Here is an 18,608-nt window from a genome sequence, read left to right as displayed (position 1 = left end):
ACTTTGGTTACTCAATCTATAATTTATCAAACTTGGACACAACTTGTCAATTTCATATTTTTCTTGGTTTGTTGTTCTCGGTTTTTGTAAAAGCTTTCCCAAGCCTAATCAAAGTTGGACACAACTTCCTTTATATTTTCCTCGGTTTTATAATATTGTCGTCCCATCGGGATTTATAGCAAAGTGATTAACAAAACATATTTTATGATAAAATTTTACATTTTATTTATCAAACCACAAACGCTTACATAAAGTTTTCAAAATACATAAACAACTACGCACTTCAAGCATCTTAATCTACTCTTAACCAACAAACTAAAATAACTACGAACTTCAAGCTTATTAAACAATGTTTAACCAACAACTTTAACGTAAATTGCACTAACAACAATTGAAATTATAGCATATAAACATAGAAGAATTAACATGTGATCATTCCTAATCCCTGCCTTTACACCACCTTTTGTCATCTTCTTCATCTTCTCATACTTAACCTTCATCTTCTCATGCTCCTCGTGCATCCGGTTATTATCACGTTAAATACAATCAATCCTTGCCTCGAGGACTTTCACTTCACCAATCAATCTTTGTTTCTTAGCAATGAGTACATTAGTCACATCCTTCTGCCGTTCCACAATTTCTTCATCCACCCAATCGAACGCATCACAATGAGCCTTCCCAGTCGATAATCGTAGAACTTGCAGCCCAAGAATTTTCTTCCAGGATTATCATGCGGCCATGAATTTCTTTGAACAACAGGAAAACCACATCCACATGTCCTAACCTTTCTCTTAGTCACATCCATCCTGTATAATAGATTCAGCAAAAAATTAAGCTAAAGAACCCTAATTTCAAGATTCCTAAAATTGGACAAAAGAGAGCAAAAAAATTGGGACTTTTAGCATTACCTCGTACGAAAAGGACCGAAAAGCAATTGGGTTGTGCGAATTTGATTGATTTCAACTAAGGAGAAGAAATTCGTGGAATGGAGAAGGATGTGAGGGGAAGAGCAGCAGAGCAAGAGAGAGGAGAGAGAGAAAATCGATTTTTTTTAACGTTAATAAGTTAGTTGGGGTGGGGGGGAATGGAGGGAAGTCTTGGGGGGGGGGATTGTTAAAAAATGAAACACGTGCGTGTCACGTTGCAGTCAACGCCGGAAAGCGGTCGTTGACAACCGAGAAATCACACTTGGTCCTGATTCACAACATAAAATCCCAATTGGACCTTCTTTGACAACCTTTTATTTTAAAAGGTCATTTCTCCTAATTTTTGTGTTTTAAAAGGTCATTTCTGACAAATTTTCCTTAATTAATATGAATAGTAAAATTATAATTGTACGTTTGAGCCAACACGTGCATAGCACGTGCTGTTGACTAGTCTATAATCTTCTATCTATCTATAACTATCACTAAAACAATCCCCGCTGACGTCATTTTCCCCCCAAAATTGTACACATGTCGCTTTATCCTTCACCTTTTTCCCGCCCAATGTACATAGCTTGCTGTCATAAAGTAGAAAATGGAATGTGAAGAGTACTTATCAGTGCATTGGGAAAATGGGAAGCTAACGTTTTTAAAAAAGAATTAAAAATATGTTCACATGGAAAATTACACTTGTTATCCGTGCACTGAGAAGGGAGCAATATTAAATTACACTTGCTATCCGTATACAGGGAAGGGAACAATATTAAATTACACTTGCTATCTGTGCACGTGGAATTTTCTAGATGGGTATGTAGAAAGTTATTTTAATTTCTTCTAATAGAACTACTCAAGTGCATGCATACTTTTAACATCATTATTATATAAATAGTTGTGACTAGTTTCTAAGTAATAATATCTCTACCAGTTTACAGAATATTAAACACACCAAGTGTACGGCTCCTTCTCTCTTTCTTCTTATTTGAATTTGTATTTCATTAACCATGTACCTTAATAATACTTATATTAATTTGTTTCTTATCATTGATTTTGCAAGGTCGATAAGCAATAAAATGGCAGAAGTCTACAATTTCATAGAAGACATAGCACCAATGAAGGAGTCTATGACTATCAAGATCAGAGTTATACGCCTATGGAAGCCTCCAAGCTTTAACAATCCAAATGTGGACGGTAGTATTGAAATGGTGTTGTTGGACGAAAAAGTAAGGAATTGCTCACTGCAAATATACAATCTAATACTTGGTACTCTATACAAATTATCTTAATAAATATTGTGTTTGTGTAGGGCGATAAGATTCAAGCGACGATCAAGAAGTCATATATTAGAATGTTCGCTGCGCGCCCTGCTTGAGGAAGGCCAATTGCGTATCATCAAGAACTTCGGAGTCGGGGAAAACACCGGAAATTTCAGGACAACACACCACCCCTACAAAATTAACTTCTTTTTCTCAACCACTGTTAGGATTTGTGAGGATACCTCTACGTGGATTTCATTTCCTACCATTTGAGGATATACTAGCAAAAACTCTAGATGATAAGATCTTGATAGGTAATCTCTATAACTGAATACTCATTGCTTTTTATAGATATAAAGTTATATGGGTAATTTTTTTTGTTAGATATTATTGCTCAAGTTGCAGTGGTTGGTCCTATTGAGAGTTTGAGACTAGCGAAAGAAATGGGAAAGAATGTAAGAAGCTTATCATGGAATTGAAGGATACTAAGTAGGTTACAATTGCAGGTATTCAGTTGGAATATGGATGGTACTATCTAACATGCAAGAAATGCAACAAGAAAGTGAAAGAGGATGTTGAGAAAAAAATTGACAATGATAGTGAAAAATTAGCCACTACCTTCTCCTGCATAAAATGTAACAAATCTCTCCGTGTCGAAGATGTCATACCAAGGTGAGTATATATATATATGAACCATCAACATGTTATTTCTTTGAATTTTTCTTATTAATTTTTCTGTGATGATGTAATTAATCTAGGTTCAAGGTTCATGTTCGGGTGATTGATGAAACTGGTAGTGCATCCTTTGTCATGTTTGATCGAGAAGTTGTGTCTGTGGTGCACAAATCAGCTTATGACTTGAAGGACTCACTATCAAAGGTGCATTTATTTTTTGATTTTTGTTAACAAGTGGCTAATAACTTCTTTTTAATAATTATTACTTATTGACTGATAAAAAATTAAATTCACAGCTTGATGATATCGATTCATTTCCAGAAGAGCTAAATATTCTTGTGGGAAAAAAATATCTTTTTAAGGTTGAGGTTACTGATTACAACCTGAAGCAAAATTGGGAAGTTTACACTATTACTAAGATGAGTGATAATGATGACCTCATACAATCTTTCTTAAGTACCTCTACTGTCAACCAGGTATATATTCTGCTTTTGAAAGTGTGTAATTTAATTTATTTTTCCCGCTAATATTATCATTATGATATGTCTTATTTCTTTGTAGCATGATGTTTCGGACAATATCTCAACCGACTGCAATAGACTCAAGTCAACCACTAATGCAGAAAAGGTAACTCACATAAACCATTAAGTTGGATCTATATATTAGATTAACAGGTTGTTCACTCCTAAATCTTGCTCTTGATTGGTAGGAATCAACTTCATGCATGGGAGACAATGAACTATTGACAGAGTTATCTCCATCAAATATCTCAATAAAACGAGCAATAGAAGTTGATTCTGGTGACCTTCGAGTTGAGTTGTCTACTACCAAAAAGAAGAAGGTTGAAATCAAGATTGAAAAGGATGAGAATAGATATATGAGGCGAAATCAAGATTTTGAGATCTATTCGATTTACTAAGGATTTAAAACATTGAATTGTCTTCATTTGTGATATCACCCATTACGGGTTGATGATTTTGTAACATTCTACAATTAAGAGCAGAATGTATTTTTAATATTTTGTGGACTTGTGATGACCATTAAGAGATCAATTGCATGGTTTGAAAGTATTTTTGTTTTGAAGGAAAATGGCAGTGTAAATTTTACATTCCTCATTATTTCCTAACATCTTCATCGATCTTTTTTTACTACCCTTATTCTTCTAAAATTCGTTATCAAAATGTATTTTTTTGTTATAAACTTACTGTGAAAAACAAGCTATTGTGAAAATCCCATATACATTTAGGTTTTTACGGTTTCTTAAACTGAAATTTTTATCCTAATAAAATTATTAGTGTAATAACATGTACATCGTATAGCATGTTGGTTTATACAACATGTCTTGAACTGGATATGTTATCCTAATAATAACATCTCAAGTATAATAAAGAGTGATTGAATGGGTCTCGTCCCTTAAACAAGTTTAATTGAATATAGACTAACTGAGCATTGATAATTAATAAAAATAACTCGAAGTTTTAATGTTAACAGTGGGATTTCTACTAACTTATACTCCCTGTTTAGAAGTGCTCTTAATATTTTAAAGTGAACTTTCAATTTAACTTATAATTATCTTTTATAAATTGTTCATGTATAAGAAATTTCACAACCATAAAAATGATTAACTCTTAATAATCCTTTCCCTGTCACTTTTTTAAAAAATTGGGCTCAGCTAAGTTAACTTATATTTTCAATGTATCAGAAAATTAAAGGTTGTGAAAATCACAGTATTGAGTATTAGAAATGGGCAATGCTAAGTTAACTTATATTTTCAATGCATCAAAAAAATAAAAATTTGTTGTGAAAATGATTAACTCTTAATAATCCTTTCCCTGTCACTTTTTTAAAAAATTGGGCTCAGCTAAGTTAACTTATATTTTCAATGTATCAGAAAATTAAAGGTTGTGAAAATCACAGTATTGAGCATTAGAAATGGGCAATGCTAAGTTAACTTATATTTTCAATGCATCAAAAAAATAAAAAGTTGTTGTGAAAATCACAGTAATGAATAATAAAGTGGCCTTTCAACTTACTTTTTTCCTCTATTAACGTGTAACTTTTCCCCTCCCTCGCATTTAAATAGGAGTCTCTTTACTTCTTTTCATTCTTCATTATCAAATTATCAGATTTTATCTCATGAGAAAGAAAGAATCCTTATACAATGGAAGAAGACAACAAGAGGATGGCAAGGATGAAAAGAAAGTTGATTATGTCCCATAAGAGGCAAAAGACCAACACTACACTACAAGGTATGTTAGACATCCATACTTCACTGATCTTAAAAGTAACATAAGTTTTTTGCATTTACTACTTACATAAAAATCAAAACGTGGTTTGCAGAAAACTTTCATATTTCACATCAATTTCCCAATGGATATCCATCAGTGTCTTCTGGAAAGACAAGAATGTTCAGAACTCCTATGGAAAATATATCAAATAGTAAGTTGAATTTTCATCTTATTGTTTTTTTTAAATTTTTAGATAAAGCTGAAACAAAAGATAATCTATATTCAATGGTTTTTTGTTTTAGTTCAATCAAAGACTATTTCAAACACAAACATGCTCAGATCCCCTATGCAATCCATGCCAAACTGTACGTTTATCTCCTTTAATTTTCTATTGAGGTATTAAAATTTGCATCAAACTTTACTAACCTTTGACAATTAAATAGCATGCGTTACACCTTCATCAATAGTTTTGACACGCTTGGGTGGATGTTCTTCAACAAGCGAGCATTCCTTTTCAAGTCATGGTGCTCTCAAATCTGGAAAACACATAATTCAAAGTACTTCTACAATCAATCATGTGGTGAAGAACATATCAGACATAATTCAACATTCTGGACATCATACTTCCGAGAACACTCCAAGAAAACAATCATGTAAGATATGATCATAAAACTTTCTACCATGCGTTTTTTTGTCAATATATGTACATTGACTAACCTGGTCAACTTAACATATAGTATTGAGCACACCTCGATCAACAATATTGGATCAGCATGAATGTCCTTCAATAGGTGATCAATTAAGAAGATCTGGTGCCTTAAAACCTGGAAAGCATGTCATTCAAAATGTCACTTTTAACCAAACAAGCTCTCCCAGTAAGTCAACTATCAAAGTACTGTTATTTTGATCACATTATATCATCTATTGTTTATTGTTTAAACAATAAATATATAACTAGAAAAGTATGGCCTCACAGTGGTTCCCTTCACGCCCCTATCGAGATACTCATGTCAAAATCAATCGCCTATAATCAATAATAACATTGCAATGATACAATCATCAAGCTACAAAGTAGATTCACAAAGAAATGCAGCTCATGATAACAGGTTCAGCACAATGCAAGAAGATCTTGAGTCCTTAAGTACAGGTTCTGTCTAACTCACAACAAATACCTTTGATTATTTCAACGTGTAACTGAATGTATCAAGCCTATTTGTTTGTCCATATGTAGATCAAACTAATTATTGAGTAAAAATTGGTATTACTTTTAAACTTTTTTCAGGGGAGGAGGATGAGGATGTTGAGGAGGACAATGATGTGCAGGAGGATAATGATGTTACGACACATTCTGGTTTGTATCTTGATGAATTATATTGTCAAAATTTACAACCAACAATTCATATACTTTTTCATACTATTTTTGTGTGGTTAAAACATCAGATTTACTATTTGTATTCATTTCAGTAGAATATTGGGACATTGGAGATCCAACATGGATGTGCACATTATGTGGTGCGATGATGTGGTATCAGGAGAGAGCCCGAAAAGATAGAAAATCAACACACCCAAAATTTTCGTTGTGTTGTATGCATGGAAAAGTAAAACTACCGCTATTAAAAAATCCTCCTCCAATTCTTAGGAGATATCTTGAGAATAAGGATGCTAAAAGTAGACACTTTGTTAAAAACATTCGCACCTTTAACATGATGTTTTCTTTCACATCAATGGGTGGAAAGGTCGATTATTCTATCAACCAAGGACGCGGACCATATGTATTTAGATTGCATGGACAAGACTATCACAGAATTTGGAGTTTGCTGCCGAACACAGGGTCTTCTCCAAAGTTCTTGCAACTTTACATACATGATACAGATAACGAAGTATCAAACAGAATCTCTTCGATCAGGTGTGGTATTTTAATTTCAATCACGATAATTTCTTATATTAAATAGCAACCACTTAGATAACATATAAGTACTAATGTTGGAATTTTTTTATCTTGTGCATGTGTAATTTTGTCATTAAGTTCAAGGAATAATTCAAATTCATATGATGCTGAAATTGTCAATGATTTAAAAAGAATGCTAGATGAGCATAATCCTTTGACTAAGGCATTCCGAATGGCAAGGGATAGATTTGATTCAAATGAGTGTAAAGATGTCAAACTGAAGCTAATTGGAAGAAGGGGTACAGATGGAAGGAGATACAATCTCCCAACTGCTTCAGAGGTGGCTGCACTCATTATTGGTGATATATCAAGCTCTTCTGATGAAAGAGATATTATTCTTGAGACACAAAGTGGATCACTACGCCGCATTAATGAACTACATCCTTCTTATCTTGCCCTTCAATATCCATTATTATTTCCTTATGGAGAAGATGGGTATAGAGTTGATATCCCATTAGGAGACGCCAATGACAATTCTTCAAGGAAAAGAACAAAATTGAGTATGAGAGAGTTCTTTGCTTTTAGAATTCAAGAGAGACTAACTGAAGCTGCTACAATTCTTTCCTCTAGAAAGTTGTTCCAACAGTTTCTGGTAGATGCATACACAATGATAGAAGCAGAAAGGTTGTCTTACATTCGAAATAATCAGAAAAACTTTAGATCTGATACATTCAAGAATTTAGCTGAAGCTGTACAGAATGGGAATACTAACCCGTCCTCCACAGGAAAGCGTATAGTGCTTCCATCTTCATTCACAGGTGGTGCTAGATACATGGTGCAAAACTATCTTGATGCAATGGCTCTATGCAAGACGTATGGATATCCTGATCTATTCATAACATTCACTTGCAATCCTAAATGGCCTGAAATTACTAGATTTGTGACAGAAAGAGGTCTCCAACCTGAAGATAGGCCTGACATCCTTTGTAGAGTGTTCAAAATAAAGTTAGATCAACTCATTAAAGATTTGCGAGATAAACACATTCTTGGCCGTGTACAAGCAGGTGTGTCTCTACACTTGATATTAGTTTATTATAGATGTTAAATTAATTTTTCAGGAATGCCTTGATATTAGTTTATAACAATATGTGTTGTAACTTATTTTCAGTTGTGTATACCGTGGAGTTTCAAAAGCGTGGGCTTCCTCATGCTCACATATTGTTGTTTATGCATCGTGATTACAAGTTTCCTAATCCAGAGGACATCGATAAGATTATATCAGCTGAGATTCCTGACAAAGAAAAGTTCCCGGAATTGTATGAAGTTGTTAAGGCTTTGATGATGCACGGTCCTTGTGGTGCCTTCAATATGAACTCACCATGCATGAAGGACAAAAGATGTTCAAAAAAATTTCCGAAAAATTTCCAAGAGAGAACAAGTGTCAATGAAGAGGGATTTCCTGTTTACAAGAGACCGGATAACGGGAACACAGCGGAGAAGAATGGAATTATTTTGGATAACAGATTTGTGGTTCCTTATAATCCGACACTTCTAATGAAGTATCATGCTCACATCAATGTTGAATGGTGCAATCAATCTCGATCAATAAAATACTTATTTAAGTACATAAATAAGGGATATGATCGTGTCACTACATCTATTTGTCAAGATCGAAACAGTGGAGATGATGGAACTAATGGAGTTGTTGATGAAATTAAGATGTACTATGACTGCAGGTATATTTCTCCATGTGAAGCAGTATGGAGGATATTCGGATTTGATATTCATTATAGAAGCCCTTCTGTCGAAAGACTGACTTTCCACCTTCCGGGTGACCAGAATGTTGTTTTTCAGGATTAAGATACCATAGATTCTGTTATCAATCGTCCCGGAATTGATAATTCCAAGTTTTTAGCATGGATGGAATGTAATAAGGTGTATGAAGCTGCCAAAAATCTGACTTATGTCGATTTTCCTACAAAATTTGTTTGGAAGCCAGAATTAAAGAGGTGGAAGCCACGAATACTTCGATACTCCATTGGTAGAATTCATCATGTTCCCCTTGGTTGTGGTGAGCTCCATTATTTGATGATATTATTGAATAAAGTTATAGGAGCTACGTGTTATGAGGACATACATACGGTCAATGGGATAGTGTACCCTTCCTTCAAAGAAGCTTGCTACGCATTAGGACTTTTGGGTGATGATAATGAGTACGTTGAAGGCATAAGAGAAGCAAGTTTTTGGGGGAGTGCCCACTACTTACGAGCTCTATTTGTGATGCTTTTATTGTCCGATAGCTTATCAAGACCTGAATTAGTATGGGAGAAGACATGGCAGTTCCTTTCCGATGATATTCTTCATAGACAACGAAGAATTCTTGGAGTTCATGGTATTAAGTTTTGCCTCCTTATCTTATCAATGAGTATTTTAGTATTTTTATAAGTTTGTGAAGTATTTGTGATTGTTGTTAAACAATTAATTGATTTAGAAATATAGAATGTCTTGCTAATAGTTATAGATTTAATTTATGGGTTAGGTACTTAATATGTGGATTTTCTCATTTTTGCCTCTAATGAGAAAATACATAAACTTTTATAGTTTCTTTTCGGTTATTCATTTGACACATATCATTGATATATTTTTACTACTTAATTAATTGACTTATAATATACCTACAGATTTACATCTCAGCGATGCACAATTGAAAAACTACACTTTGGCAGAGATTGAGAAAATTTTAAATAGCAATGGTAGCAGCCTCAAAAGATACTCCCATATGCCTTTTCCGAATGAGGTCATTATCTCCGAAGCACACAACAAATTGATCCAAGATGAACTTTGCTACGACATGACATCTTTACAACACGAACATAAGACTCTATTTTCCAGCTTGACCGATGAACAAAAAACGGTATACAAAACTATTATGAATGTTGTGTCAAGTGGAGAAGGAGGCGTTTTTTTCATTTATGGACATGGAGGAACAGGAAAGACATTTATTTGGAGAACTTTATCAGCTGCTATACGTTCCAAGGGTGAGATTGTGTTAACAGTTGCCTCAAGTGGTATTGCATCTCTACTTCTCATTGGAGGAAGAACTGCACATTCTAGGTTTGCAATCCCTATAAATGTGAATGAGGACTCAACCTGCAACATCAGACCAGGGACGGACTTAGCTCAGCTAATAAACAAAACTGAGCTCATCATTTGGGACGAAGCACCCATGATTCACAAATTTTGTTTTGAAGCTTTAGATAGAAGTTTAAGGGATATTCTCCGAACTTCTAATCCAAGCAGCTTAGAGCGGCCATTTGGTGGAAAGGTTATAGTTTTTGGAGGCGACTTTCGACAAATACTACCTGTCATTCCAAAGGGAAGCAGGCAAGACATTGTTTTCTCCACAATAAACTCCTCTTATTTGTGGAGTTTTTGTAAAGTGTTAAGATTGACAAGAAACATGAGACTTCAAGTTAACAATCTTGATTCAAATTTGAACGAGTTGAAAGATTTTTCAGATTGGATATTAAAAGTTGGGGATGGATGTATCGGAGAGCCAAATGACGGGGAGACTACGATTGAAATACCAGATGAAATCCTGATCAAAGATACAAGTGATCCTATGGCTTCATTAATGGACTGTACATATCCTTCTATACTAGAGAACCTAAGGGATCCTAGATATTTTCAAGAGAGAGCAATTCTTGCTCCAACGCATGAAGTGGTGGAGATGATAAATGAATACTTGCTATCAAAGGTGGAAGGAGAAGAAATAGTATACCTCAGTTCGGACTCAATCTCCAACGCAGAAAGGAATGCAGGGAGTCATGATGATTTTTATTCTCCCGATTTTCTAAATAGTATTAGATGCTCTGGATTACCAAATCACAAGTTAAAGCTAAAGGTTGGTGTCCCAGTAATGTTGCTCAGAAACATTAACAAATCTGAAGGATTATGCAATGGCACTAGATTACAGGTAAGTCGATTGGGCAAACATGTAATTGAGGCTAAAATCATCACAGGACGCAATGTTGGGCATAAAGTGCTTATACCCCGCATGGTTTTAAGCCCATCTGATAACAGATTTCCTTTCAAAATGCAAAGAAGGCAATTTCCGCTGGTTCTTTGTTTTGCTATGACGATAAATAAGAGTCAAGGTCAATCATTATCACATGTTGGACTATATTTACCAAGACCTGTTTTCAGTCATGGTCAACTATATGTCGCAATATCAAGGGTTAAATCTAGAAAAGGATTGAAATTTCTTATTTGTGACAATGAAGGTAAACCCCGCAATACCACTACCACTACCAATGTGGTATACAAGGAGGTATTCCAGAATTTGTGACTAAAAGGTATTGTCGTTTATACTTGGAACTTTTTTTTTAGTGGACATCCCTCCTTATTTAAGGTGAACATATTTGTTTAATGTTGAGTTATGCGTTGGTTTCGAAATTAAATTCATGATCTTGCATTACAAGATAATCAAGTACGGAGTATTCATGTAAGCAATAGAGTCGAAATACACTATATTAGATACTAAACCCATACAAAATATAAAATTTCCATTGTAAAGTACTTACTACTCCATGGTTTTTTGGTGGCATACCATAGTTGATTCATGAGCAGGGGCATAAAGTCTTCTTATTTCAAATTTAAATAAATAAATTGATAGAATCTTACCCCTTAAATCATGTTTTATGCATGCAGAGAACTAAATTCTTTCACTTTTGCCTTGAATGACTGAGTTGCGGCGATCACTCCTCAAGTCTGGATCTGCTTCAACATTGAGATGCTCCCCTGCAACGCATTCAGAGAAAACAAAAACTATCCGAGCTTTTTTTTCTGGTTATTATTTTTATTATTATGAAATTGACTCAAGTTAGATCTATATTTTGTTTTTTAGACTGGAAAAAGATGTAAGACAGTGATTAATTGCATTCCTATTTTACTCAGTAGAATTGAAGATATACTTCTTTGTCTTACCTCCACCCCCCATTAACCCAACCACCGAAGCCGTTCTTGATACCACCATCCTCTCACATTAGCCATACCATCAATATATTGCAATCCACTCATAGCAAACGCCACCGATGCGCAAATCGTACCCGCCCTGTTGATGCTGGTGCCACTCTCGACATTCTATGGTCGCCCCTACGCCACTGCGCGCCCTCTTTATTTTTCCCTAATTTGATTTGCATGAATAAATTTCATCCATTTTCCTCAATCAATTCGAACCTGATTGGAATTCAGAAGCCAAAGAAATCCCAGCAAAAAATATAATCTGATATAAATGATGTAATCTAATGCTTTATTAACACTTGCTTTTGAGGAGGCAGTAGATGGAGCCCGAAAGAGCTGGAACCTGAAGATCGAAGGTCTCCAGTTCATGTAAATCTCATTAGAAGGGAGGAAGACTATCCTATGACTCTATGAGTACTTTATTAACTTCACTTTTTACTTTTTTCTTTAAAAAAATGGAGCATGTCGGAAATTTCAACTTTAAAAACCAAGCAAAACTAATATTGATTCAAAAAGGCTTTCACCGACCTTCAAAATAAAAAAATGGGTTTTCACCTACTTTAGTTAGATTAATGTGCATGTGGTTTATATAATTGTCTACCATTTGGCAATTGTATTCATTAATAATTCACTATATAGGTGTAACATATAACTATGTAAGTAATATAACCATGTTTGAAGCTTGCCTGGAATACTACTACTCCGAATATAAAAGCTAATATAAGTAGGGACCGTAAACCAAATAAAATATGTAGTAAATAAATAGAGGCATCTATTATGGTATATGGGGCTATCTTTTAGTGACGGAAATTGTATTTCATTTATTGTGCAGTTACTAAAATTGGTCCATTATAGAACAATTAAGAAAACTTACTCATATACCCGAAAGAAAATATGCTCAATTAAAAATAAGGGCAGAAGGTATTTCTACTATTTCCTCCACCTGTTGATGTTTGTACTTTTTGTTTTCGTTCATTTTTTATATTATTGAATTTGATATTGTACTTCTTTCATACGAACTAATATGTTTATTATTATTATTATTATTATTATTATTATTATTATTATTATAACATGTTTTGCGTAAAATAAGAAATGTTCAACCGTGCATCGCACGGGCACTAACCTAGTTTCTAATAAAGTTGATCTTTCGGTTCAGAATTCTGGACACAAAACAGCAGTTGAGTTGGGCCTAACTATTGGAAGGTTATTTTGATAATTCTTTTACCACCGTCAAAGGATAAGGCGAGTTGGGTTTAGGCAAACTGTACAGCGAAAGGAGAAAGGATGGCCACACATCACGCTGGAATAATATGTAAGCCCAAACTAAAACTGAATTAGGCTGGACTGAAGGAGGCCCAATGAAACTGATTTTGACACATCGTCCCAAGGGAGAAACAAAAATTTATATTCCAAAATCAATTTCCGGAGTGCCAATATATACCATGAACTGGAGTTCAAATCAGAGCATACATGGGATAATCCCACTCTTAACAAAACAGTACTTCGTACTTGCTTTTTCCTGGTCCAAACAAAAGAGACTCATGGAGTACAATCAAACTATCTAAGAAACAACAGGGCAACTTCAGAGGTATACCTCCCTCGATCTAAATGGAAAAGTAATTTCCAAACAAAGGAATGTTTATGTCCTATGACATTTGATATTTGATATTTGATATTTAACCCATGTAAACTCCAACCAAAATTGTTGAAAGGGTTATCTGACTAGTAAGTATTAAGTAGTAACTATGTAGACCCTCTCCTACATGACAACAAGTTTAACAACCGGTGCCTGGTATTGAGGAAATTCGAAAATGGTGCAAAAAAACCTGGGTTAGGTAATCCTCTGTGCAGCCTCTTTCGCTAGAAGTCTCTCCTTCGCCTTGGTTTTTGCCTGTGACTTGGAACCCATGATACCGCCTCCCCACTTCTTCCTGTACTCATCATACTTGTCATTGAACTTCGCCTGATACACAAGAATTGTTCACCGATGCATGAGTAAGCAAAAATGATAGTTTAGTTTTCTTGCAATGTGCAATAATCATTGCAAACAAACCTTGATGGCTTCAAGGACTTTGCTGAATTCCATTTTATCCTCATTCTTGACAGTGGTTAAACACAAGGCAGAAGCAATTTTCTTCTGAACGATCTGTTCAGAGGAAGAAGAGTATAAGAAAAGGAGAAATTCCCTAAAAAGAGATCGAACCAAGCAAAGATAAATTGGATATTGTAGTAACTGTACCGCTCCTAAACGTGATTTTCCTTTCACAATGCAGTAAGGAACCTCCATCTTCTTGCAAAGTGCAGGAAGCCATACAACCAGCTCAATTGGATCAACATCATGAGCAATAACTACCAACTGTGCTTTCTTCTGCAAGGGCGAAAAAACAACATAAATATACGAGTTTCATCCTCAGTTTGAATGTAGGGCAATTATACTCCGTGAAAAAATGCCTAGTACATAAATTTTATAAACAACCTGCTCAATCAAGTAAGTGATATGGTTGAGACCATATTTCACAACTATGGGTTTCTTGCTGGACTCTGGACTCTGGACTCTGGACTCTTTCCTTCAGCCTCAAGCTGAGCCTTCTTCAGAAGACGCTCCTTCTTTGCAGCTTTGTCCTCTGGCCTATACTTGAGAAGCATCTTGAACAGATTGGTAGCTGAAAACACATTGAATCGATTAGCAATATTATTTGCATGTGACATGTGACACGAGACAATGAGACATTATACTCCCGGATAACTCATAGTCTCATATCACTTCATTGATGGTATAAAAAAAATAAAAAAATAAAAAAAGAGGTACCTAGCCTAAATATCACAAGAGACCAAGAGCTCAACACACGTAGACTGCCAAACAATACACGAAGTATAGTAAATTTTCAAAGTCAAAACTGATCCTGAAGTGCTTCCCTACAAAACAACATACTCCGTATGTTGATCGAACTTTGGGATAACTGGATAAGGTTCGAATATAAGTACAAGATGTTACATTATACGGAGTACTATTTATATCGTCAAATTTTATGGATGGGACTACAGTAGAAGGATACATTGGATAGGCTCAACTAAAAGGGGTAAATGAAAATCATATTTCCAAGAGATGCTTACTATAATTACTGAAGTGAGCATGACTAGATTAAAACTAGACCCGGGGGAGGGGGGAGGCACAATGAAGACTCGTAAATAATGAGTAACTGCTGAACATGATCAGATTAACTCAGAATACAGAAACTGGATAAAAACCACTGGTTTACAAATAGTAAATTAACAGACTAAAAATCACTACGGAATTTCTCATAAACAAAATATCAATGTTTAAGCAAATACAAAATAGAGATTTTTAAAATTTTGATTCAAACACAATAAGACAGAAGAAAATGGAGCAGAACCTTACGTCCTAACCAATTTCAGATCGTTCCAACAAGGGACACGCAGCCCAAAGGCGAATAAGCCAATCTGATGTATAAAATATACAATTTCAGAATTTCTTGCCAGATTTGTATAAATATACAATAAGCCAATCTGATGTATACTTTTATACCAATTTGGCTAATTTACCACAACCCATTGTCCCTAATTTAACCAAGAATTCAACAAGTACTCCATCATGCAACTATCAAAATCATATTTCCCCCTTCGTCCATTCATTACACAATGATTGTCATCTCCATCTTGGTTAATCTCATTATACAGTCCATGTCTCCCCAAAGAAATTTACCCACAGCCACTAACACACTATTGGTCCACAGACATCGACATTCTCCACATAACCAGATAGATCACATTGCCCAGCAACATAACCTAACTTAACTTACAGGAAAGGAAACAATACATATAAACAAAAGTAAGTCAGAACTGATAGTCCATGCCAAAATACAAAAATTGCACGTTCGACAATAGGACTCGACCAAGAAGCACTCTAGGACATACACAGAAAGGGATAGAAGAATTCGCCTTTCACAACAGGATAGAAGTAGAAAATATGCTAGAACCAAAGGAAAAAGAAAACAAACGGTCCCCAGAATGGCAGAATGTAAGCAACACCACAATCAGAATCATATTGTAATAATCTCAAAAAAGATCCCAACCTAGGTTCTTGTCCAAAGTCTTGGTGAACTGATTCAGAGCAGGTGGCACCTTCAGTCGCTGCTTGAGGATCCTCTTCTTCCTCTGAAGTTGGACATTCTTAGGCCATTTCACAAACCGGCTCATATCTCTCTTGGGAGGCGTGTCCCCTCCAATTCCAAACTGCTTGGGACGCTTCTCAAATAGAGGATTCACGGCCATATCCTGATCACATTATCATATACCATGTCACAACAGCACATGGTAGTTACATCTCAAAGGTCATATGAACAAGATGAACAATCACTCCATAAGCAAGAATGACTTACCATTTTCTTCTTGGAAGGAACTATAGCAGCCTTTACACCTCGTTTTGGAGCCTACAAACCAACACAATCATATAAATCTTTAACCAAACATCAATCACACTAGCAGAAACACATCAGGATTAGTTCAGGATCCAAATTTAACTCCAAACTACAGTCAGATGCGGTTGCAATTACACTTGTGTGTGGAAAGTTTCCCTTTGCACTCATTCTACTAGAAAAGCAACAACAGTTTTCCCTTCTGAAAACCTTTTCATTCCATATAAAAGCAGAGAGTGCAATCAGCTTGAGATCTCACTTCTAAAGCTTTCATTTTTCTTCTTAGCCATCGAGTTCCATACCAAGATCAAATGAACTGCTGCTGGCAGTACTGAGGGGTTAGCACATATTCCATAGATTGGTCTTAGAATCCTTTCCTACTTTGAGATGAGAAGTCGAAATACAGAAGGAGAATTGCCTCTTAGGTACTTGCTCACCTATAAACGAAGCTGATGCTACAACCATTCGTGAGCCATACACATAGTTCTCTCACTACCGATAGTTCTCTCAGTTCAAGGGAAAGTTCTGATAAGGAGAGAAATCATAAATAGGTAAACTCAAATAATTGCCAAATGATATATGATAAAAAAAAAAATCTTCTTAAGTTCATATGAAAAGAACACAGGAGTAACTACATCATGCACCCAGACAAAAAGCTCCAAGCACAACTAATGGAGTCAAGCACTCCCTCAGTGAGGAATTATTGTAGCATCGACAGTTTAATGTAAACAAGTTACTCTGTGGGAAAGGCTAGGGATACACCTAGTGACTAGTCTACCAAAGGATTTGGTACACTTTTCTCCAAATTGGTTGTTAAGGATCTTTCAATCTGCCATTTCAATATTTCATATGATTTTGTCTTCCTAACTACCTATTAATCCCTATGTTAATTCCAACAGAATTTTAATTTTTTGTCAATGTAATTTTAGTATTTTTTTCATATGGCTATAAACGACAAAAAAAATAGCTTGAAGAAACTTAATTCCTCCCCATAACCTATGGTGATAGCTTCATTAATAATGGAATCAAAAAAATATGAGCATGTACAGTTAAAATAACCGATCGGGAGGGAGTTTCTTCAACCTATTTTCTCCTTTTATTGTTTAGAGGCCATATAGAAACGAAAATAAATTGGCAAAATTCTATTGGAATTAGCATAGTAATTAACAGGTGGTAGGGAAAACGAAATCTTCTAATTTGAAATTTTCAAATCTTTTGGTTTAAAATTTTCATGACTACTCTACCACATCTATCCTTTGGTACACTAGTTTATCCTTAGCCTTGCTCATAGACAACTGAATCTTGACCGAAAACACTAAGAAATTCCATCTCATATTGCGCAATGTATAAGCACAAATGCACAATTGACTACATTGCCCCATGACAGAAATTGATAACCAAAGCTAATTTAAACTAGTAACATGACAACTGAATCCGGAATTAATATCATCAATACTATAATTTAAGTTAGTAATGTGACAACCAAATCCGGGCCGACCAAAACACTAACGGCTCGTTTGGTAGGTGGTAATAATAATGTGGGAAATGGTAATGAAATTTTCATTACCACATTTTAGTTGTTTGGTAAACTTCAATGGTAATGCAAGGTAATACAATCTGGTAATGAAAACCCAAAATACAGCAATTTCATTACCATATAAAACCCTGGTATTAGAAAGGAATGGTAATGCGCCATTCCTTGAAAAAAAATGCGCGCCTTCATCAAATGACTGACATTTTTGTTGTTGTTTATAACGTGCATATTTCCACCGCTTTCTCTCTCTACCTACAGGAAAGCAACAATGGAGACCCTAGTTTTCTCCTCTAACGGCGCATCTTACATCAATGTGGTGAGAATTTTCTTCAATTACTCCAAAATATTATCCTCAGATTATTGATTTCGTTTCTTTAAATTTTTGGCTTTGAATTTCCTATTTTCAGCGATTTTTCTTGCTACTGGGGCAATTCTTACGCTTGCGATTGAAGTATTGATTTAATTTTTTTGTTGTTTTGATGTGGGATGTTTGATTTTCGATTGTATTGGTGATCGATGCTGCTGCTCTACTAGATTTTTTGGGTTTTGATTTTGGATGCACATATGTTGTTTGATAAAATGCCCAAGAGAATTTTGTATAGCTTGGCTAGCATTGATCAGTGTGAATGTGGGTAATGACTCGCCA

At 35.1% G+C, this 18,608-nt stretch overlaps 2 pseudogenes; one reads left to right on the top strand and one right to left on the bottom strand.

The window, feature by feature from the left end:
• Nucleotides 1-200: 200 nt before the first annotated feature.
• LOC110786043 (60S ribosomal protein L7a-2-like) lies at nucleotides 201-16,856 on the bottom strand (annotated as a pseudogene).
• On the top strand, nucleotides 1,994-11,652 carry LOC110786045 (uncharacterized; annotated as a pseudogene).
• Nucleotides 16,857-18,608: the final 1,752 nt, after the last annotated feature.

The sequence above is a fragment of the Spinacia oleracea genome, chromosome 5 (genome assembly GCF_020520425.1).
Source record: "Spinacia oleracea cultivar Varoflay chromosome 5, BTI_SOV_V1, whole genome shotgun sequence".
Lineage (NCBI taxonomy): Eukaryota > Viridiplantae > Streptophyta > Magnoliopsida > Caryophyllales > Amaranthaceae > Spinacia > Spinacia oleracea.
The sequence above is the reverse complement of the archived record's forward strand: the minus strand, read 5'-3'. Positions and strand labels throughout refer to the sequence as shown.